This window comes from Musca vetustissima, unplaced genomic scaffold (genome assembly GCF_032173495.1).
Source record: "Musca vetustissima isolate MV318-11 ecotype Yass unplaced genomic scaffold, APGP_CSIRO_Mvet_v1 utg43337, whole genome shotgun sequence".
Taxonomy (NCBI): Eukaryota; Metazoa; Arthropoda; class Insecta; order Diptera; family Muscidae; genus Musca; species Musca vetustissima.
In genome coordinates, this window is record NW_026875633.1 from 1 (window position 1) to 25,999 (window position 25,999).

Consider the following 25,999-nt stretch of genomic DNA (forward strand, 5'->3'; position numbering starts at 1 on the left):
GTAACCCTGGGACCACAACACCGAAATGTAGTGTTTGCCAACAGGGAAACGGAAACAAGGGCGTGGAGAGAGAAGGGGGTCCACGTCCGAAACAAAACCCCTGGAAATAAAGCTTAATGATAACGATCAAAACCACAAATATAATGATACCACAAAAGTAACTAAAGAAACCTCTTACGCTCAACAAAGACACCATATGTCATTAGATGAGCGTCAAATAAGGTATGCAAAGGCCAGGGAGAGAATATTCGGGGAACTGGACAAAAATATGGTACCAAAAGTTCGACAAAAATTCCTTAATAAGAAGAAAAAGTTCAAATTAATTGTCGAATCTATAAATAGGATCGGAAATCACAAAGACCCGAGACCTTTTGCGGATGTAGAAATAGATGGAATAAAATTGAAAGGATTATTAGATTCAGGGGCTTCCGTAAGTTTGATGGGAAAAGGCTGTAGGGAAGTAATGGAGAAGTTAGGGAAAGGAATAACACCCATTTTTTCTAACGTAAAAACTGCCGCTGGAAATCAGCACCGAATAATTGGTAAAGTGACCTTGAGTATAAAATATAAAGACATTGTAAATGAAATTGAGCTTTACCTATGCCCAGACTTGGAGCAGGAGATCTATCTTGGAGTAGACTTTTGGAAATTATACAATATTGCCCCAGAAATAATTACAGTCGATGAAATAAGCGCAGAACAATTACATAATGATATGGTAGACGGGGAACAATACAAACTACATCCTCACGAACTCTCTCCACAACAACAAAGTCAATTAGAAAATGTAATCAAGAATTTTCCTACATTTGAAGAAAAGGGACTGGGCAAAACCACATTAGAGAAGCATACCATAACGCTTATTGAGGGAGCTCAACCGGTCAAGGACCGTCATTACCCCATATCCCCCGCCGTTCAAGCAATCGTATATGAAGAAGTGGACAACATGCTACGATTGAATGTAATCGAAGAAAGCGAAAGTCCTTGGAGTAACAGGACTACGATTGTAAGGAAACCTGGAAAAAATCGTTTCTGCTTGGATGCCCGCAAATTAAATAAACTAACAGTTAAGGATGCGTATCCGCTTCAAAATATTGATGGCATCCTAAGCAGAATAGATGAGACATACTATATAAGCAGCGTCGATCTAAAATATGCCTTTTGGCAAATCGAACTTGATATTGAGAGCCGAGCCTACACAGCATTCACAGTCCCCGGCCGCCCTTTATATCAATTTAGGGTTATGCCGTTTGGACTGTGCAATGCGGCACAACGCTTGTGTAGGCTCATGGATAAAGTCATACCCTCTCGCCTCAAGGATAATGTCTTTATCTACCTAGACGACTTGCTAGTAATATCCAGCGATTTCGATTACCACTTACGTCTTTTAAATGAAGTGGCCGAGTGCCTAAAAAGGGCAAACCTAACAATAGGGTTAAAGAAGTCTCAGTTTTGCTTCCGGGAACTGAGATATCTGGGGTTTATCATTGGAGATGGGAAATTAAAGACGGACCCAGACAAAGTAAAAGCTATAAAGATGATTAAAATACCAAGAACTGCTAGAGAGGTTAGAAGTTTCCTAGGGACTGCAGGATGGTATAGACGTTTTATTAAAGATTTTGCAACTATCTCCGCTCCCCTTACAGACACTTTAAAGAAAAGTAAGAAATTTACAATCACTGAAGAAGCTATAAAAGCATTTGAAGCTTTGAAAAAGGCTCTAACCTCTGCTCCAGTTCTCCGTCATGCTGATTTCTCTCGACATTTTTTTATACAATGTGATGCTTCGGACTATGGTATAGGGGCTGTACTGTTCCAACTGAATGACGACCATGACGAACATCCCATTGCGTTTTACTCCCAGAAATTGAATGCATGTCAGAGAAATTATAGCGTGACGGAGAAGGAATGTCTTGCAGCAGTTATGGCGATCCAAAAATTTAGACCGTACGTGGAACTTATGCCATTCACCGTGATCACCGACCACGCTTCTTTAAAATGGCTGATGTCATTAAAAGACCTAACTGGCAGATTAGCACGATGGTCACTGCAACTACAGGCCTTTGATTTTAATATAATACATCGAAAAGGAACCGATAATATTGTCGCCGACATGCTATCTAGAGCCCCAGTAATCGGTGTTAATGAAATGACCAAATGTGACCTATTAGATTTTGAGACAGTGGAATTTGAATGTGACGAATACATAGACCTTATTAAAACTATACAAGAAAACGAGCACAAATTGCCAGACTTAAAGGTAGAAAACGGTTACGTATTCAAAAAAGTATGTCCTAACACTGATTTAGAGGAAGAGATTCGTTGGAAACTCTGGATTCCATCAGGGTTGACGCATGAGATCATCCGAAAGGCTCATGACACGATAACATCTGCACATGGTGGGATAGCAAAAACACTCGAGCAAGTAAAACGATTCTTTTATTGGCCTCGTATGACAATTCATGTCAAGGAATACGTTCGTAACTGCCAAGTTTGTAAAGAAAGTAAAGCAAGCAACCAACATATGATGCCAAGCATAGGACAAGAGGTAAAAACGGATAGGCCATTCCAAAAATTATATATTGATTTTCTTGGAAAGTATCCCAGGTCAAAAAAGGGCAATGCTTACATTTTCATCGTTGTGGATCACTTCACCAAATTTACACTGCTTAAGGCAATGAAAGAGGCAACGGCCGGAAATGTGGTAAAATTTCTTATCGAAGAAATTTTCCATAAATTCGGGGTTCCAGAGGTGATTCACAGTGACAATGGGGTTCAGTTTGCCTCACAAACATTTAAAGACCTGATGGATGGCTATAAGATCACACATCTTCGGACAGCTCTATATTCACCTCAATCAAATGCGTCAGAGCGAGTCAATCAATCCGTGATCAATGCCATCCGAGCATATCTTGATAAGGATCACCGCGATTGGGACTTGTACCTATCCGAAATAGAATGCGCTCTGAGGAATTCGGTACATTCGTCCACTGGCGTTACACCATTCTTCGCACTTTTCGGATTCCATATGTTCTCCAGTGGAACTGATTATAAACTGGCGAGAAAACTGATGTCATTATCTGATCACGAAATCAATGATACGGATAGGCAAAGTAAGCTAGATCTTATACGAGGCAAAATGAAAGAACACCTTCACCAAGCATTCCTAAAAAGTTCGGAAAAGTATAATAAACGAGCCCGCGTGATAAAATTCCGACCAGGGCAAGAGGTATATAGACGCAACACAGTCCTGTCTGATTTTTCAAAAAACATTAACTCAAAATTTTGCAAAAAGTTTGTCAAATGTAGAATAGTCAGACCAGTGGGTCAAAATATGTACGAACTAGAAAATATTCAAGGGAAATCTATTGGTATTTACCATGTGAAAGATATAAAATATTGATGCAATATAGATAAAAATCTGTGATAGAGACAAGTGCAATATTAGAATTAAGTCTAGATTTAATTATATGTAGTGCTTGTCCAACAGTAGATTTGTGTCTACACTGCAATATATATTTTTACATCTGTGATAAATGCTTTTAGTACCTGATTTTGAATAAAGTCAGAGATGATTTCCTTTATATACACCCTACTCGTACTTATACACCCCACCTCGTAATTATATACCCTGTCTCGTACTTATACACCCTGCCTCGTAATTATACACCATACACGTAATTTTATCCTACTCTTAATTATACACATACATATTCATAACACATCCACCTCATAATTGAGAGTAATAACTTACCCTACATACCCCTTTCGGGTCAAGATACCACCGCAGACAAATTAGTCCCCACCATCCTAATCCTGACGAAGACCCTGTAAGAATTAACAAAGTAAGGACTTATGCGGCAATACGAATCCACTATACTTCCCTAATTCCATAGTTCAACCTAGGGCCCGGCTGAATCTCAGGGCGTGAGAGTTCCCCACGTGGACATCATAACCGACAATATTAATTTCCCGCACACCTGCCCTGACTTCATGTTTCGTCAGCCCAGGAGTTTTGTTGCGGGGTAGCTAAAACGCAGTCTTTTGTCGAAAGCCAAAAAAAAAATTTTGCGTGGAGGGGCCTTAGGAAGTGGCTTTTTTCGCCTACGAGGTAGCCACTAACCACGAGTTTCCACCAGCTCCCATTATGCGGTAGAGTTGGGGGAGCTGGAGGTAGCTACAATGGACACTCCCGGGATGACAAGCCACTGTAATGCCTCTTTTGGCCTGCCGTGTCCATTATGTTTGTTCTAAGGGGTTAGTATATATTTGCCAGGGTGGTGTTAGTAATTTAGCACAATATTTGGTGTGTGCTCTTTTTCGTTGGGATGACCCTTTATTGGGATTCATCCATAATGGCAGGGCAGCCTCCTGTGCGTCCGGGTTTTGACGCGACTGTCCCCGAACCCAATTACTCCATGATCACAGTCCAGGAAAAATGCATTTGTTTTTCTCGGCCAAGTAATAAAAAGTCAGCCAAATTGTCCACGGATGACGTTATTCCTTATGGCCGAGAATAATCCAATGTTTTTCCAAGACTGCGGGGGAAACCTGAAAAGAAAAATATATTAATAAAATGTTTTATAAAAAAATTAAAAAAAAATGTGCTATTAGCTCTAGAAAACTTTGTTGATGTGAAGCAAATGGTGAACCGCGTTGCCAACCACTTTTTTAGTAGTGGAACCTAATTCATTCATGAATAAAACACGTCTTGTAAGTGCAAGCAAGTAAGGTAGATGGCATGTTCACAAAATCAGAAAATGTCGGATTTATTTAAAATTTTGAAATGTCGGACATTAAACAGGGACAATCGAATGGATGTATGCCAAATGATAACATATGTAAAGAAATAAGAGAGATGATAGGAGTAATGATACCAAATTGTCTGATCGACTAGAGGAAAAGAGTTAGCGGTAGTATAAGATGTAATAAGAAGATTTGGAGAAAATGTCGGGTCTGGAAATATTCCAAGAATAAACCGAACATATAAATAGCCCATAGAATGGCAGAGAAGTCAGTATTGTATAAGTTGGTGCTGAGTGCTAATTAGTTGAGTCAACGATAATAAGGTGTATACGTGTATTTTACGTGTATAACAATTGATAATTTATAAGTGTACAGAGAAAAGTGCACATAATTCAAAAGGGCAAAGGTAAAAGTGATTAAACCCAGTTATTAATGGAAAGAATATATTGTAACAAGCTGAATCTCTGTTTTGGGTAGGTCCAAGTGATCAAGAAGTTCCCGATTATTATCCTTCCGTAATCCAAATAAGAAGTGCTCTTCCAAAAGTGTGAACGGTTATAAATCAAAAGTTTAACGTTCACAAGAGGCTAGCAGGGACTAACCATATAAAAAGGACAGTCCGAGAGTTATAAGTAAAGGCCGGCATTTGTAACGGTGACACTACGAAAAGAGGTAGGATCCAACCAAAAATATTGTACCGCTATATTATTACTACCCGGTAACTAAGGACCTTTGCTCCCAGAAAAACTGGAGACTCACTCTATTATACCACGGTGCTCAGCACCATATTAACTTTTACGTGGACTTAATAATACTTAATATTGGTGTGTGTTTGATATATGAAGTAATGAAGGCAAAACCTCAGAAAAAAATGGTATAAGTTAGCGGTAACAACAGAAGCTAACGTCCACGAATTTCGATCACACCACCAAAAAGCATACCAGTATTTAAATTCAAACGACAGTAAAACCCAATTTTGACAACTTAATTTTTATATTTATTTATTATTTTTTTTATAATTTATAGTTCATCATTGTTGTATGACATATTTTTGTGATTAGTCTTATTTTGTATCTAGGTTGGTTTTAAGTGAATATTTATTTGTATCTTAATTAGTTTAATTTTTTTTAATAATATTTATTTATAATAATATTGGAGTTAATTTTTATTACTGTTAGAAACCACAGTTTGGTTGTATGCATAGCACCTAAAAGTTACAAATAGAGCTCTATTAGGAACGATTAGGAATTGGCTTTACCCGTAGTAGTCCAGTGAATTGGGCGTGCGCTAAAACTCTTTAGTGGGTTCTAAAAACCATAAAATTTGACTTCAATTTTGAATTTTGTTTTGGGTCAACAGACCTTTCGATTTATCCTTCGGAATACCTATAAATATAAGAAAAATAAATAGGATTAATTTTACTTGTAGTAATCAGAAATTGTTATACAGCAATTCCATACATAAATAAATTATCACTTTTAACTGGAAAGTATTGAATAGAAAACATATAGGATATACAAAAATAGCGGAGATAAGATTAGGTTTAATTTTGTTTGTAATAAAAGACATGTGAAATAGTATTAAGAGAACATAATGGATTTTTGATTGAAGAAGGAAGGAGGGACTTAAAGGTGAGGTAAGTGGTATGTTATGGAACGGGATTAGGGGTCAATATGATAATGATGGGAAGGGTTGACCAAGGTAGGGAGGGCGGCTAAATAGGTCATACGGGTTTGGATTTGATGGAGTTGGAAAGTTTTAAATTTAGTATTTTTGTAGATGTAAACCTATCATCTAGGTTACTGTGTACGTTCCTGTGCTGGGAATGCGGGATGGGACCCCCCCTTTTGAGAGGCGGCGGAGCTGGCTGGAGTTACCTGAGCATCTCCCGGCGGCGTAAAAGGGTCACGTAACAACCTGCGTTGGGGAATCCTGACCATAAGGTGATGGTGTGAATGATTCGTACTGCAGGGACAATATACTGTTGTGACGATTTGCGGGTATAAACAAAAATTGCCTCCTCGTGTAAATGATCCATTGGTGTCATGAGGAGGTACACTGTCGCGTTTCTCAGTGCGATATTCTGACAGATTTAAATGTTCTTCCACTGAGTGTCGCTTTCATTCGCAAACCAAACTGTCGCGTCATAGCTTATCCATTCAGAATAGGTCGTCCTAGGATGTTCAAGCGGAATAGTTGTTACATGATCATTTACTTCGATTCGCTTGATTTAGCTCGTCTTCGTCACCTGTAAAACTAGTATAAAATTTGTTTTTTATATCGATCGATTTGAACCTCTTTTTGACAATTTAAAACCACTGGAAGTCGTGTTCCATGAATTCATTAGTGGTTCTTGACTGTAGAGGTGATCTGCATGATATACGTTAGCAGATGGTCAGCGGAACATGAATGCAGGAATTCAAAACCTATCGGGTCTGAGTTCTCACGTAATAGAACTAATTCGATGCTTCTTATAGTAACAGAGAGATATAAATATCACTGTAGGGTCACTATAGATGCTCATCGCTATACAGCAGAAGACATCGGCTGTTTGGCAAATATGAAATTGACACTATAGCATTCTTCTCAGGTTGGCTGATGATCTCGACATCAGATACACCCGGACCTTAATTAAGAATGCAAACGCGATCTTTTGACGTCTGATGGAATGAAGTTCTTTTTGGGTGTGTCTGTGCGACTTAGGGTACGACACGGCACATAGCTAGGGGAAACAATTTAATCAACTCATTTGTCATTTGGAAACAACCCATTGTACTTCGAACGCATTATTTTGGTACGTTTACAAGTTTATCCAATTTACAAATATTTTGTATTTCTGTTCAATCTAAAATCAATTTGCCTGTTCCCGTACTGCAAGAATGTACTATTTTTACTAACGAATTTTCCTTTATGTTATCGAAGAAAACAGTAAAATCTAGTAGATTCATTCAGCAGGGAAACAGACCAAATGTTCCATTTCACATCGTTTCTAATAGATCTATGTGTCCAACTCTGAATTCGATAACCTGTTAATCGCATATAAATACGATAAGAATCGATATTATGCACCCGACACATATCGAAAACACTACCATCTCAATATCTGCAGCTTTGTGTTGTTTGTTGTCGGTGCCGTCTGTCTGTCTGTTCGTTCGTTTAATTGTCTAATCGTTTTTGTGTGAGTCCAATAGATATTTATTGTAAAAGTAAATTTAAATTTTCGCAATAATTTGAAAAAATCGAAGAAATTCTGCGTCTCTTCGTTGCCAAGTAACATTCCCAGCTGCTATGACATCGTGGGGAAATTTATGCCGTGTCTGTGCTAGCCCTGCCGATTATGATATCTTTGAGAAGATACCTGTATATCTTCATGCAAATTCCAAGGATTTTTTGCATTGGCAAACTCCCATTTATGAGCTGATGCAAGATACGACGGGATTGCGTGTAAGTTGTTTAAATAATTGAAAAATATGGTTTTATAAAGTTTAGGCTCATCTATCTAAGGATGTATACAAAATATATACGTATTAATGTTCATAAATTTTAGTCATTTAAAACAACAACAATGTCAATAAGCATATAACTTGCATAGAAGTTATTGGAAATATTCTATGTGGGATATGTACATATATAGAGTAAAATATTCTCATAAATTCGAATGATCCAGAAATCAAAACGCAACATTTTACTGCATTTCTAGAAATTAGAAGATGATGCTCAAAAATTTGGCATTGAATTAAACGGAAACGGGAAATCGCCAATAGTTGTTTGCATATACCTATTAAGCATATTGATTCTTTACCGTATGTGTATGGTTTTGAAAAAATGTCCCACAAGAGCCTTATAACGATATATGTATGTACTTTATTCTTTCGGAAATTCATACTCAATTAGATATCGGTTGAGCAGCCTTTTGCCTGCTGTTTCAACTTTCTCCCATGGACAGATGCCAACGCCTGAAACAAGACAGAATCTCATTTTAAATATACTAGTTTGTTTGAATGGACGTACTTCGGCCGGGGATTTACAACTTTCTAATATGAACATATAGCCATTTCCGCGGTCAATGACACGGTTTTCGGAGGAAAAGTAAAAGAAGAATAACACTAGTTTAGTAAAAACGATCAAAATTTTCTGATATTTTGTCCAGACTTAGGTATTTTTACCCTAACTATGGGGATATATTTTTTCTTGGGTTCCACGGATCCGGTTAAGGCAAATTGTGGCCTATCATTTAATTAAGGATTGGTGAGGGACAATGGTGGACCCATGGTCGACTTTTAGGCGTTCAAAAAAAGCAGGGCCCAAAACCCAGTTTTTAACTGTATCTCCAAAAATTTATTTTTATTTTTATAAGCTATAAAATTATACCCAGAAAAAGTTTCAGAAAAATCTGATCGTTTTTACTAAACTAGAGTTAAGCCAGTAAAATTGTAAATGTTAAATTGAACACAAATTTGTTTTTAACAATTCACCCTCAATACTTTTTTGAGTACCATCAGTGGTAATAAATAATAGCGGACAAGTCCATATGCCGACATGGACATTCGGCTTCAAATTGGCTTCAATTGCAAAGGAATTAAATAAAATAATTACATTTTTGCAATCGGTAATTGAAGCGGTTTGTTTATTGAAAACAACTAAACAAACTAAAACTACTTATGGTAAGAATTTGAAAACTGTTCACGACCGGACCTTAGATTAGAAGTAATGAAAAAAAAAAATATTTGTTCCTAATTTGGTGTCTATTTTGAAAATTTCCCTAATTGTAGGCCACATTGCTCAATAGGCGAAACCAGTCACACAATTGTGGGAATGTATTATCACTCACCCTTTTCATTGCAACTTCGATCATGTAGCTCATCTCAAAAGGTAAATAATAAAAAATAAAGTTTAATTATTGCCTTGTTTTAAATTTATTAAAATATCGGAAAACATATAGTTCTCATGCGCAGTCTGTATTCTCATACCCTCCACCTTATGGTTTGCAACACCTATATATTCTTGATCAGAACACAATTTTATGTCCATTTATGAATGTTCATCGTGTGAAAATAGGTCAAAAATACATCGATACGCGAATAATATGCATCTTTTACCCAAAATTGATTGTGGTGGCACATCCGCGGTTCTTAACCAATTCTTTTAAAATAGGTGTGCTTTGGTGTATATTCAATGGAGATTATTGAAACCCGATGCGCATAAAAATCGTATGTACGTTGCGTCATTTTTAGCCATTTTTACGGTTTTTGCATAGTAAAGTGCATCGAGCGGCACACTATGTCCGCTAAATGAAACACCGAAAAATTCATAATTATTGGTAGAGATTGATTTGGTTTATACGAAAACCGCATGCGCAACAACTGATTTCCACGAATTGCATGCTTTTCAATATTGGCCATTTGTATGTATTGTAAGTGCAATATAATTAGTCATTTTTAAAGTCGAAACTCTTATCCGATGAATCTACCGATATTTAGCAATCATCTAAAAGAATTTGCAGAAGAAAGCGTCGTATATTTTAGAAGATGAATACAAAACCGTATCCCCTTAACCATGCTAAAAAATCGAAAATTCGAATAAACGTTTTGTCTTTATTTAAAAAAATAATTTATTTTATTTTCAGATATCTTCATGCTTCTATTTGTTTTTCGCGACTATTATACCGTATTTCAATGTGATTTGACAATTATGCAAAGAAAGCAAATGTGTTTATCCATTTGTGAAGAAATTCGCGAATTGCAACGAATAGGAATTCATTTAATTTATATTTGAAATACAAATACCGCTATAACTTTTGTGCACAGCACCCGAATTTGTGAACGCGAACAGATTTCGAATCAGCATATTTTTCTTAACCTATGTACCAAAAATCATAAATTTTTTTAATGGAATTTTAAATGAATTTTGTAATTTCCCATGTTCACAATATAAAAAATATCGACAGATAAAGGCTATGATTACTTTTGAGGAGAACCATCCTAAACTGAATTCAGTGACAAATTCAACTAGACTTTAACTATTCGCCGAGAAAAATATTTCGGCCGAAACCTTTCAAATAATATAAAAATAAATGACTCAGGACATTTAAATAGGGTTTTTATTTGTTTTCACTAAGTCATGGAATGCTGAAATGTTTTTTGTTGGGGTTTTTTGGTCAGATAATTTTTATGAAAATAAAACGATTTTTATTTCATATTTGCTCGACGTTTCGTTGGCTTTTTTCCAACATTTTCAAGAGCTGATTTATTGATTTTGATTATTAAAATACGGGACTCCACCAACATTTATATAATAAAATAAATAAAAAATCACAGTTTAAAATTAGGTATATCACAGAACTGGAGTTAGCCAATTGCAATAGAATATTAGAATTATTATAAATAATATTTATAATATAGAATTGCTCTCATTGATAGACCGCAAAAATATATCACCTACAAAACATTTGACAGCTTGTTCAAGCCGTATGCGAAGCTAGGATCTCAAGCCTCTGGTCAACAGCACTTGGGATCTTGTTGACCTCTTATAAAGCAATAGTGCGGTTTCCTTTTCTAAATATTACAAATATTTTATTTCAATACAATCTTATACATTGATTCTTTCCCTCTTCACAGATCTCCCGAGATGATGGACTTCCACAACATATTTGTGCCCTTTGTATATCATATCTGAAGCATGCCTTTACATTTCGTGAAAAGGCAATTGAAATATGTTTAAACTTCTTGGCTGTTAAAGAATACAAAGAAATTTTAAAAGGAAAAACAGAATGGAATTATACGAAGGCAATTAATGATATACTAACAATACGTCCTGATAAAAACTGCCTAAATGAGGATAATGCCAACAATGCACAAGCCCAAAATACGAATAATGAAGATGACAATACAACAACAAATTGTTTTTATAAAGATCAAAATAAAGTGAATAAGAGACTAATAACAACGACTGCTGACAATAGCAATATGGCTAGAGTATTAACTAACCAAACGAAAAGTTGTCTCTTGTATTTGAGTCAATTGTATGAGAATCCCGAGATGCAGGAACGTATATCGGGTGGGGGAGCAATCGGCTTTGGAGGACAGGGCCCGTTAGCAAATAGGGCTAGACATAAAAAACATAATCTTATGAAATCGGCATCATTTGATGTGGCTGCCGGAGGTGGTGGTGAGAACACTAGAGGTGGTGCTGGCTATGGCAGAAAACGACAAAACTATGAAGACGAATATCCCCGCAATATATCAAGTGATGAATATGACGAGCCGGAATCAAATGGTGATAGTGGCGGCAATGGTGGCGATCAGAACAATCATAAAAACTCAAATATCTTCTCGTATAAAGAGAAAATATTCGAAGAAGATGATATCATGGATTTGGATGAATTGAAAGATCTGATAAGTATGAATATTGAATCGACTTGTAAGGAACACAAGTGTAAATACTGTTCCCGGCGTTTTATGTTCGAAGAGACCATACAGGAGCACTTAAAAACATGTGTTGATTTTAAATTCACCGAATTCTACGAGGAGATTAAGAATCTAATGTATATAAAACGTTGTAAAGAGATTTCACCACATGAATTTATACGTCGTATGATATTTTCTATACGTAAGACGTGCATATGGTTGAAGGAGAATTTAATCGATACCACATTGCCAGATTTGTTAGAAAGTAAGGAGGCGACAAACACCAGCACTGCGGCGGAAACAACAGAGCAAACTCGTAAAGATAATAAAATCGATAATTTATTACATAATTTAGAAGCGAATAATGTACAACCGAATGTTGTACGACCCAATCCCATTAATGCCAGTAATAATATTTTAAATGTTGTGGCCAATGCCACAAATACCAAGAATATAAATCACAAAGTAAATAAAACCGTTATTGGTTCATCATTTTTACAAGATGATACGGTGCCCCTGTTTCCGGCCACTGGATCAGCGACGGCTTTACGACAGACACCCATTAATATTAGTAATAACATCTTACATGAAATTGAAAGATCTGAAATGAAGTTGAAGAAGCCCATAGCCCGATTGGCCACAACGACAATAAATAATACCATTGCGGCTAAATCGCCCATTGAAATATTGGCAGCCACAACATCACAAAATCCAGAACGTAAAGCATTTTTGGAGAAGTTGCAAAATGCAGCAAAAACAATAACACCACCACCTCCAGCCCACCACTTGGTAATGGGTAGTAGTTCGAGCCCAGTTATCGTTGATAGTCTTCCACCTCTCATTGCTGTACGTCAAGATCTACTGGAGACAACGACTACGACAACAACCACAACAAGAACACGAAGAGCTCATGTGTCTCCACTTTTGGAACTTTTACAAAATTCTCGGAAAACACCAAACAATGTTGGAAGCAGTGGGTCCTTGGTAAATCCTTGTGCCCGTTGTCCCACGTGTAATTTGTTATTCGAAACTTTAGATGCTCTTGAAATACACAATGCTCTACAGCATAATACCAAAGCAGACAATGTTGTTGCCAATGTAACTGCTGCTATAGATGACAACGACCTCGACAAAGAGGCTGAGCATAGACGTATTATAGCACTATTTGAAAATGAAGATGAGTTTTAAAATTCCTTAACAAAAACAAAATTTTGAATGTATTATTATCGAAATTAGTTTTATGATTTATGTTTTTTTCTTAATTTTTTTTAAAGACTGTAAATTTGTTATTATTGTCCCTCTTGTTTTTTTTTTTAAGAAATATGATTATCTCTTAACAATTTTTTATTTATGAATGTATATTTTTATGTTTTTTATGTTATATTTTTTGTTTTTTCCTTTAAAATTAGAGTATTTTATTTCATTTTATCCTCCTCTCAACAAATTACGTAGCTTTCAATACGTATGTATTACATATATTTGCCAATATTTTTTCTATGCATTGACGATTTTGACTTCAATACATAGTATATGTTTCCTAAGACTGTAATATGTGTTTGTAACTATTATACATTATTTTTATTAATATTATTATTAATATTATTATTATTAATATTATTATTAATATTATTATATAAAAAACGAGATTAAAGCAAAATATATCCAATGTATATTAAATTAAAAAATAATTTAAACCAAATTGTTATTTTTTCATGTGGTTGGGATATGATATTGATAAGCCTAATTAGATTTGTATTGGGCGAAAGTATAGTTCGTATTGTGTGGAAGAATATATATAACATTGTGATATGTTGTATCGGAATATGCGTTTAGTTAATGTATAGGTCTAAATCCTTGATGTTTAGTTGATGGGCTTTTATTTTTGATATAGAGTATATCGTCATCTCAAATGCAAACGGACGTAACTACACTTTTACTAATTTTACAGGAGAAGCAAAAAAAGTTATAAAATCTATAAAAATGGAGCATGGCTGGACATTTTTCAACATTTAAACGCACTATAGAGCCGTATTTATTTTTTTTTATTTTTTTGTTTTTAAAGGATTTCTGTCAGTTACGTCTGTTTGACTTGACATTTTCTGAAAAAAGGACGTAACTACAACACAATTGTAGTACAACAAAGTGAATAATAATTATCCGATTGAGACTAAAATTTGTACAGCGTACAAAATTGAGTCCGGAGTTACGTGTCTTAAGTTTTATTGAAAACGGGTCAGATATAGACGTAGGTCCCACACATATTTTCGTCAGATTTTGCGTAAATGGTGCATTAATGCCCCTATATTTCTTTCGATTTGCAAGAAATTTAGCATAGCGTACTGAATTGAGTCTAGAGTGATGTGTGTGAAATTTCGTGAAAGTTGGTTCAGATTTAGACATAGCTCCCACATATATTTTCGTCCGATTTTGTGTAAATTGTGCATTAAATCCCCTATATTTCTTTCGATTTGCACTAAATTTTGCATAGCGTACAGAGTGATGTGTGTGAAGTTTCGTGACAATCGGTTTAGATTTCGATATAGCTCCCATATACCGTTTGGACCGATTTTATGTAAATGTTGCTCTAAGTCCCAATTTATATTAGGCTAGTTTAATTGCGGCAAGTCTTTGTTTGAAGGAAAGAGGGGCAAGGGGAATAGAACTTGAAAAAAATTGCTCGTACCGACAATTTTCTGGCAATTCGTTTTGTGAATTTTTGTTGTAGTGTCAGTAATTTAAAATACCAATCCAGAACATTGTAAAAAAAATATTTTTGAAATCGAATTGCCTTGTATAGACGAATGAAGCAAGTTCAAAAGAGAACGATAAAAATTGCCGCAAGTGAACTCGCCTAATATAAATCAGGACTTAGTCTCAATTTAGATTGGGCGAGTTTACATGCTGTAAGGAGAGAGGGGCAAAGGGAATAGAAATTGAAAAAAATTGCCCGTGCCGACAATTTTCGGGCAATTCGTTTTGCGTATTTTTTTTTTGTAGTGTCAGTGATTTGAAATACCAATCCAGAACATTGTCACAAAATGTGTAAAAAATATATATTTTTGAACCCGAATTGCCTTGTATAGACGCATGAAGCAAGTTCAAAAGAGAACGATAATAATTGCGCAAGTAAACTTGCCTAATCTAAATATTTAATGTATTTAGGACTAAATACATTAAATATTTCTCCGATAGCGATAGAACTTTGCACAGGGTACTTTTCCACCCAGTGGGAAACAAAAAAGTCAATTTCTGTAGTTACGTCCGTTTGCATTTATGATGACGATATATAGAAATTCAGAATGGGGGCGCTTTTTATGTGTTGGATTAAAACAATGATATGATTTTGGTGCACTATTATTGTTAAAATCTTGAATCTCGGTATAGTTATCACTATCAGCCTTATTCTGGATATTCGCTAGGGAGATATCCCGCTAGTGAAAAGATTTTTCGCTTTCACATTCTTGCCTTCTTTTGAATGAATAAGGAGAATCATCAAAATGCGGATTCGAATTTTCGAAACTGGTGGTTGTAAAAAGATTCGTGTTCCCATATTGTAATTTAATTTTGTAATATTTTTCAACATTTAATTTATTGATTGTTTTTTTTTTTAATTTTTACTTATTATTGTTATTTAAACTTTATAGCAATATGAATCCACTGTAAACCTGTTTTGTAATTAAAGTTTGAAAATATGGCAACGTACAACGGTATGTGAAACAGCTGTTTATTGTTTTGATGCAAATTGGTGCAACAACTACATTACAACGTTAAACGCCATGTGATATCTATCAAGATCTATTAATAAGGTCACCCAGGTAGCAATCGAAATCGGAAAAATAACTGTTTTTTTCTCAAGTCTAATGTCTAAAATTTCTACTTTGATTACGTTTTCATAATGGGAGTCAATTCACAATAATGCATTTTGACAGTAAACTTGAGTGGCGCAGATATCCAGCTGGTCTCACTGGGTGACCTTATTTATAGGCCATGATCTCTATATTCATACTGTTACGAATATAAATTTAGATTTAAGTTACTTTAGATGAATTCCGTTAATTTAAGAATTTGAATTGTAACGTAAATTTCTACTACGCAGTTTATTTGAATAACTTCACAACAACAACTACTGTATAGATTTTTCTACATCCTTCCATTTCCTCTTTCATTGTCTATTTTTTTGTCGACGTACAATTCTTGTTAAACGTCATCATTGATGATCGCTTAATTCCTCTTTCTTTGTTACCCCCTCACCTGTATATGTGTTGTTGTTATTGTTTACTCAATGTAAGTTTGTATGTGTTGTTGTTATTGTTTGCTCAATGTAAGTTTGTATGTGTTGTTATTATTGTTTACTCAATGTAAGTTTGTATGTGTGTTTGTTGCATTGGTAGATTGTTCGTGATCTAGGTGTTACCAGATCGTCTAGAAACTTCTGTAGCTACAAGCAAGGCTCATATAAATAGGGGAAATGGAAAGGCAGTGAGTCAGTTGTGAATCAGATCGCGAATTGAAACCGTCGTGTAAAGTAAAGTGCAAAGTAAAGTTGTGTGAATAAAGACATTGTAATAATCGTAATCTGAAAGAACCCGCGTTTTATTTGATACGAACTGTATCGGGAAATAAAACAACGTCTACACGGGATTAAGTAAAATCCAAGAACGTAACAATACAAACAACAGCGAATTTCATATTTATTCTAACTGGAATGTTTTCTATCAATTGTCAGCAATAAGGTACTTGGTTTTGACCATTTCTGTGCGCTTTGCTACAGTTATTGTCCAAATGATTTATTTTGAGAATATGCATAAAATAACTTCCTAAGTCGATTTATGCATGTCCGTAAGTCCGTCCGCCTGTTAATGTTAAATTTTAAACAAAGAACAGGTCGCATTTACGATCCGAATTGGATGAAATTTGGCATATGTAACATGTTTGGCCTAAGGACATACCGCATTAAAATTGGGAAAACTCGGTTCAGATTTAGATATAGCTCCCATATATATACTAGCATAGACCCGCTACGTCGTTAGCGAAACTTTTTATAGTTAAAAAAATAAACATTATTTTAGCTACACAATATGCTTTTGGATTAAGTATATAAATTTGAAACATTTTAATTATAGGTTTTATATCTTAATATGTTTGTTTTAATCTCAGATCTTACTCCGTATTTATTTTGCACAGAAAGGTTGATGGTTCTATCCTACTAAATCGAGTACAACTTACTTATTGTATATTTTCTGTAAGTTTACTATTTTCTCGATCCTCCCGATGGACCAATGTAAATAGTACCATAATACTGTGTTAACTTTTTTTTTTTCCTTTCGGTCATTTAATACTAATGGTAAAATATCTAGTTCGTTTTAGTACTTATAGTAGTACCCTTATAGTACAAATTACAATCTTGCAAAGCGTATCATTTTTTATGCAGAGGCCCGCCTTTATAGTGAAGATTTCCATTAAAATTGCAGAAATTTAGTATTCCTGGTGCGTTACGTATTACAAAATAATCAATGGAATTGTCGGTATTTTTTGAATACCTTCATAATAATGATCCAGTCCATTACTCATTACATCAAAAGGTCGATGCAGTATAATATATTTCCAGTGTGGTTGGAAACATCATTGGCAATATTAGTATTGTTATTTTAGACAATTTTGAAATTTTAGCATTTAAATGTGCCTACACTTTAGTATTTGTGATGTTCAGCGGCTTGTTTGCATATTTGTATTGAAGTCTTAAGGTGGGATCACATGATTGTCGCAATGCGCCAATTTAAACCAATTTTTATTGTCCAAAGTTTTACTACAATAAATAAATTGTCACAATCAAATTCTCTGCGGTCACATGATTGTCCAACTTTTCATAAATTTGATTGCCGCATATTGTCTCAAAACCATCAAGTGACAATTATTGTCCAACTTCAGTCACACGATTGTTCTACTACACGGCAAATATCAGAAGCAGCTGCTATGTGTCAAAGTTTGTTTATTAAAAATGTTAAAGCATTTAAAAATTTGTTTTATTAAGATGTGTTCTTTAAAAAAAAAGAAAATTGCAGCAGCTATAATTATGGTGTGTGCATTTGACGATGAGAAAAATGAAAGGAAAGAAAAGAAAAAAAAAGTAAATAGAAGTACGTGGGTCAGAGAGTGGCTCACAAAAAGAAGCACTGATGGTGCATATGACAAAACATTAATGGAATTCCGGGAAATCGAAAACCAAAAGTTTTTGTTTAAAAATTTTATCCGGATGGTTTTTTTCTTTTTTTCGGCACAGGTGTTTCTGGTTGCTGATCGGGGGAAAAGAACTCAAGCTCAGCTGAATTTTCGTATACAATGCAATCACCGAATTCCATATTAAAGCTGCAAATACATAATATGAACATAATTATAGCAAATACAACAATTTAAATTAACTTTACTTTACTTACGACAAAGAAATGTTGACGGTACAAACACAAGAAAAAATATTATTTAAAAAAAATCAGGTTATTGACGCGTATTGTCTTCTTTGATTGACGCACTAGAAAACAATAAATATTGACGCATTTTTCAACTTTAAATTTGCGCAAGGTTGTCTATTAACAGTTCACACGATTGTCGTACCAGAGTTGTATTTGATTGCCGCAAATCAGCACAATTTATTTTTGATTGTCGCATTGGACAATAAATTGTGCAATCACACGATTGGCATATAAAATGCACCAATAATTGGCGCATTGCGGCAATCATGTGATCCCGCCTTTATTTGTATTTGAAGTCTCGCATGTTTTTCACTACATGGGAAATTTTAACCAAAATTCACATAATCATTCGCTGTAGTATAGATCAATGTGGGATTCGAAACTATATTTCATATAACCGTTAGTAATTTTTATTAAAAATGTTTGAAAAATATTTCCAAAAAACATTTTATTTGCCATAGTCAAAGAGTAAGCCTAAAATTCGGATATCTTTCTCTAACCTTTTCTATTTAGTACTTTTTACTTTTTTTAATTTGTTAAAACAAAATATACATACAAAATTTCAGGACTCTACCCAACTTGTTCTGTCGTATACAATATTTAGCACTTTACGCACAAATGTCAAACAAAATTGCCAAAAGTATTGTTTTTTAAAGAAAAGGCCTCGTACTGAAATTCTATATCCACCCGTAATACAATGTGTTGTACTTTTTAGTACATTTTAGAACTTATTAATGCAAAATATTTATGTATAAATTGTTATTGTCATAGTTCCAGATAATTATTTAAACAAAAGTTCCTATCTTCATCCATTCTACCGTACACAATATTTAGTACTTGTATTCGATTCGTATTCTATTTGTTTATAATATACAAAATATACAAGAAATATAATATACTACATACCGAATTTCAGAATTATACTTTTTCCCACACTGTGCAATATTTTGTATTTTTGGTGCCATTTAGTACGAATTTTCAATAAACCAAGCCTGTTATTTTTACTAATAGTTGGAAAATTTTGTACTCTAAATTTACATTTATATTTCATACCATTCACTATGGTACAATATTTAGTACAATTTTGTGCATATCGCTCTATTTGTAATATTTAAGCTACATACTAAATTCCAGATCTCAATCTATAACTTTTCCATTATAAGTTAATATTTTTTTAATACAAATTTCAAAAATGTATTAATATATAGTATATGTAATAATTAAATCTATGTACTGCGTTTCGGATTTCTATTCCTAACGGTTCCATTGTACTACAGTATTTAGTACTAATTCCAAAAAGTTATGCTTAGCATTATATTTGCAATAGAGTAAGCTACATACAAATTTTCAGATTTATATTTCTGCCAGTTCCATTGTATTTAATTATTTAGTACGCAACTTTGGTGCTAAAAAAAACAAATTATGCATAGTATCCATTTGTAATAGTTACAGCTTTATGTGAAAAATTCAGAACTTTTTAACATATTCTAGTACTAAATTAAAAAAATATATGTTTGCCCATCATTCTACTTTTAATAGCTTAAGTTACATACCAAATTTCAGATATCTATCCCTACCTGTTCCATCGTAGTATAATATTTAGTACTTTTTAGTACATTTAGTACTAATTTCCAAAATTTGTTCGCACATACTGATTTGTTTATCAATGACAAAACTGCATACCATATTTCAGAGTTGTAGTTCCAACCGTTCCGGCGTAATACAGTTTTTAGTACTATTAGTACCATATTTGTTCTAATTTCCAAAAAAATGTTTTTGCACATCATTTTATTTTTAATGGCCTAAGCTACATACCGTATTATAATATTTAGTACATTTTAGTACCTTTAGTACTAATTTCCATAACTTGTTCACAAATTCTGATTGGCTTATCACTGACAAAGCTGCATACCAAATTTCAGAGTTCTACTTCCAACCGTTCCGGAGTAATACAGTTTTAATACTTTTTAGTACCTTCTAGTACTAATTTCCAAAAAAATATTTTTGCGCAGTATTCTCTTTTTAATAGCTTAAGCTCCATACCAAGTTTCAGATATGAATCTTCACCAATTCCATTCAAATACAATATTTAGTACTTTTTAGTACATCTATGTACTAAATTCCAAAATTTTTTCACACATTCAAGTCCGCTTGTCATAGACAAAGCTGCGTGCCAAATTTCAAAGTTCTACATCTAACCGTTCCCGCGTAATACAGTTTTTAGTACCTTTTAGTACGAATTTCCAAAAACCCCGCCTTATCACACGCCTACTCACCAAACCCCACCTACATGCCAAATTTCGAGTTTCTAGCTTTAGCCGTTTCGTCTGGGCGTTGATGACCATCAGTCACTTATAACGCAACTCTTTTATATATGTATATATGTATATATATGTATATATATGTAATATATATATATATATATATCGGTTTAAATTTAGATATGCCTCATATTAGTCCGATTTTTTGTAAATGGGGCACGAAATTTCGTTGGTACACTTGTATAATTGGACAATTGATCGGTTCATATATCTGTATAGATCACATAATTAATGTCGTCCGAACTCATGTTAATAGACCAAAGGTACTATGTCTGTCCTATCGAAAGGATATTGTAAACATGTAACCAAAATCATTTCTGATGACATTTGTTATGCCTGGTTTGTGGTAAAGGGTATCATAAAGTGGTAAAGGGTATCATAAAGTCGGCCCGTCCTTCTTTACTACTTTCCTTACTGGTTTTTTCTTAAACTTTTACATGTAACTTTTCAACGAGTATTTTTATTTTATCGGCAATTATTCTAAATTTATGAACGGCCGCAAAATTATGGACAGAGAACATATCAAGGCGTTGATTGATGCTATAGACATTAAAATATCCTCTGGTACTGCTATATATATATAGATATGGCTATATGTTTTGAATCTAAAATGTAGTGAAAAAAAACATATTTATGAATTTCAGGCCCGTTTTTAGATACATGCGTATGTGTACGATTTTATTCATCTCAAATGTATGTATACATGTATGTCAATGGATGTTACCCTAATATGCATTGCATATTAAAGTATAACGTTGAAAATTTCCTCTTGCCAAAAAATTAGGTTCCTGAATTACAAAAATTAAGTTGCGCAAATCGTGTGCCAATCGGTCTGAATTTGGGTCTTTGGTGCACCATATACTTAAAATCGTCCGAATATATATATGGCAGCTATATCTAAATCTGAATCGATTTCAACGAGACTTGTCACAGGTTAGGTTATACTAATCGTTCTATCTTTGGGTCTTTAGTGCAGAATTTTATTAAAATCGAAAAAAATATATTAGAACTATGCATAATTCTAAACCGATTTCAAGAAAACTTGACACACGTTAAGCTTTACTAACTTAACCAAATTGTTGAAAATTGTGTGCCAATCGGCCTAACATAAGGTCTTTGGTGCGCCATTTACATAAAATGTCCTTCACCACACTGTGGTACAGGGTATTATGTCTTTGTGCATATGTTTGTAACAGGCAAAAATAATCGAGATAGACCCATGGTTCCTTTTGAGAATATGCATAGAATCACTTTCTGAGTCGATTTATGCATGTCCGTCTGTCCGTCCGTCTGTCCATGTTAAATTGTAAACAAAGTACAGGTCGCAGTTTTGATTCGAAATTTGGCACAGCTCACTTATTCGACCCAAGGACGAACCCTATTGAAATTGGGAAAAATCGGTTCAGATTTAGATATAGCTCCCATATATATATTTAACCGATTTAATGTAAACTGTCCCTATATATCTTTCGATTTGCACGAAATTTGGTACAGCCCAATCATTTAGGTCTAGAATGATGTGTGCCAAGTTTCGTGAAAATCGGTCCAGATTTAGATATAGCTCCCATATATAGTTTCGTCCGATTTCATGTAAATGGTGCCCCAATGTCCCTATATATCTTTGGATTTGCACGAAATTTTGCATATCGTACTGAATTAAGCCTAGAGTGATGTCTGCCAAGTTTCGAGAAAATCGGTCCAGATTTAGATATAGCTCCCATATATAGTTTCGTCCGATTTCATGTACATGGTGCACCAAAGTCCCTATATACACTTCGCTTTGTACGAAATTTGGCATAAGGTTCTTAATTGAGCCTAGAATGATGTCTGCCAAGTTTCATGAAAATCGGTCCAGATCTAGATATAGCTCTCATATATAGTTTCGTTCGATTTCATGTAAATGGTGCACTGAATTGAGCCTAGAGTGATGTCTGCCTTGTTTCGTGAAAATCGGTCCAGATTTAGATATAGCTCCCTTTTATTATAGATTGATTTTAAGTAATTGACGCACCATGGAACCAATAGGAACAAAACGTTCTGAAATTAGTATAACCTAACCTGTGACAAGTTTGTTTGAAATCAAATTTTGCACAACGTACAAAATTGAGCATAGAATTACGTAGTTGCGTTTTCTAGAAGAACAGACATAGCCCAACGGATGACCTATTTATATTTGTTTGAAGTCGATTTACATACTTTATGGATAGATCTAGGTAGATTCACATTTATATAAATATCACATATTTTATTTCATCCAATTTCATGTTAATAGTCCTGTTTAATATAGCCATAGAAGGGTATCATATAGTCGGCCCCGTCCGACTTTACTACTTTCCTTACTGGTTTTATATTTTTTTGCACCAATCAATAGGAGTATTTTTATACCCTTCCCCTCAATGTGGTACAGCGTATTATGTCTTTGTGCATATGGAAACGAGATAGACCCATGTGTTAAGTTTCGTGAAAATCGGTTCAGATTTAGATATATATTTTCGTCCGATTTTATTGAAATGGTGCACCAAAGTTCTTATAGACATTTCGTCCAATTTCATTTCAGTGTTCTTTCGAAAAGGCGACGTCTGTTAGGAGACTATGTATAATATACCCAAAATGGTGAATTGTATCATATAGTCGACCCAGTCCGACTTTTCTACATTCCTTACTGGTTTTGGTTGGACATTGTCCTCCTGAAAATGTCCTAGTTTCTTGCATATTCCTGCCGATATAATGAAATTTGGCATTTTGGGTTTTTATTGGGTAAATAATTTCTTCACATAAATTCGTCGTTGTAATGGACTAAAATGTGCCCCTCCCCAGAGAATTTTATATAAAACTCTGAAAAATACAAATAAATAATTATAACAATCATGTTTCAAAATCTAGCAAAAGTACATTATGTGAAATCTCTCTGGCAAATGATGATAAAAATAATGATCACCGGCAATTTGCTGATGATGTCGATGATAATAATGATAATGATGGATATCATTTGTTAGATAGATAATATAACCCACGTAATGTAGCCTCCCAAATGAACTCTTCATAAGAATAGTTTCTAAATTCTTAATAACGGTACTGTGACTCCAGCTGTGGAGACAGGTGAAAGAACAAGAAAAAAACAAAAGACTTAAGAAGCATACTTTGCAGTGGCAAACAAAGCGGTCAACCACAGCAGAATAGAATAATCTGTCTGTGGTACTATTTGAAATATGTAAGTATGGGTAATTGATCTAATTTTATTTTTTTCCTCACTCTCTCACACACAAAGAGAAATTTGTGGAATTTTCAAAAACGACAGAAGTAGAAAAAAATCATTTAACAAACCAAAAGGAAAACGCAAAGCAAACAACCTTCATTATCTATAATTAAGACAGAAAGACACAACGCATTGGTTTAAATGTAGTTTCTTTTCTTTACAGGTCCGAATAATAACAAACGACTATTAATGCGAGGGGAAACCTATCTAACCACCGTAAATCCAACAAATCTTCTTTTTTGTGTTTTCTATCAAAAAGTAGCAACCACAACAAGAACAACAACAAATTCTAATCAACTCAACAATAAATAATTGCTTAAATACTGGCTAGCTTATGCAGATCAAAGGAGAACCAGTAGACACAATGGCTAGTAAACAAGACGCACAAAATAATGACGCCACATAGTCTGTGTTGACTGACTATCATCATCTAGAATGGCTACATCCAAAATAAAACAAAAATCGAATCAAGCCTAAGTAACGCGAACGAAAAAGAAGTCACACCAAACACAACATCGACAACAACAGCAACAAAATTGTTCGCTGTACAAAATTGCATAGAAAAGAAAGTGTTCACACACTCTCCTGTTTGTGTGTGTCTACGCACCTTAAACCGCATTTGTAATCTTTGGAAGCAGAAAGCTCCAAAAACGAAAAAAATCGCCACTCCATGACAATCCCATAAAAAATAATAACAAAAATGCAATTATTTGAAAATGCATCGGAAAATGGTATTTCCTCCCCTCCGCTTTTCTGCACTTCTGCTGTTGGCTTGTCTCAGAATGTAGTGGACAGAATTACAATGACAATGCAGATAACATGGACTACAACGGTCCATATTAACATCTGCTGGAGAAATAGGAAAAAATAGCTGTGATCGTGGCCAGGTTGATTGTCGGATATGCTACAAAATGTTAAAATCAAGGAAATTTAGGAATATAAACGTATTGTTACTATTAAGTTCAATGCACAAGTTCTGATACAGACGTATGGACTTGTAGGGGTTCTAAATCAACAGAGTAGTTTTAGAGCCGAAAGTTTTATTTATTTAGCTAGAGGAATGCATGCAAAATGATTGGAACCTCAGCATCCTATGTCCCGTGCACAAAAAAGGAGACAAGATGATATGTGCCAACTATAGAGGTATTAGTCTCCTGCCCATCGCATACAAACTGCTATCCAGCGTGCTGTGTGAACGACTGAAGCCAATGGTCAATGAAATGATTGGACCATGCCAATGCGGCTTCAGGCCCAACAAATCCACCATTGATCCGATCTTCACTCTGTTCCTCGACTATAAAGCCACCTATTCGTCGACTATAAAGCCGCATTAGACAGCCCTATCGGTTCAGAGGTTTTTAAAGCCATGTCTGCGTTTGGCATTCCGCAAAATTAATACGGATATGCAGGATAACTTTAACTGGTACAATGTCAATGCCCTTCAATACCGAACAAGAATTCAGACAAGGTGACAGTTTGTCGTGTGACCTGTGTAAAATCCTGCTGGAAAAGGTCATACGAGATGCAAATGTGAAGTGCGACTGACAGTAAATGGCAAAAAGACCAAGCCGATGGTATCAACGCGCAAGACGCCCAGTAGACTCGGACCCACAGTTTGTCCGAGGTAGTGAACGATTTTATATACCTCGGTACCGCCATAAACAAAACTAATTACATACTTTGAAATCCGTAGGATAATAGTGTTGGCCATCAGAAGCTACTATGGTCTGAGTAAGCAACTCAAAAGCAAGGCTACCTCTCGCCAGACCAAAGTCACACTCTACAAGATGCTGATATTACCCG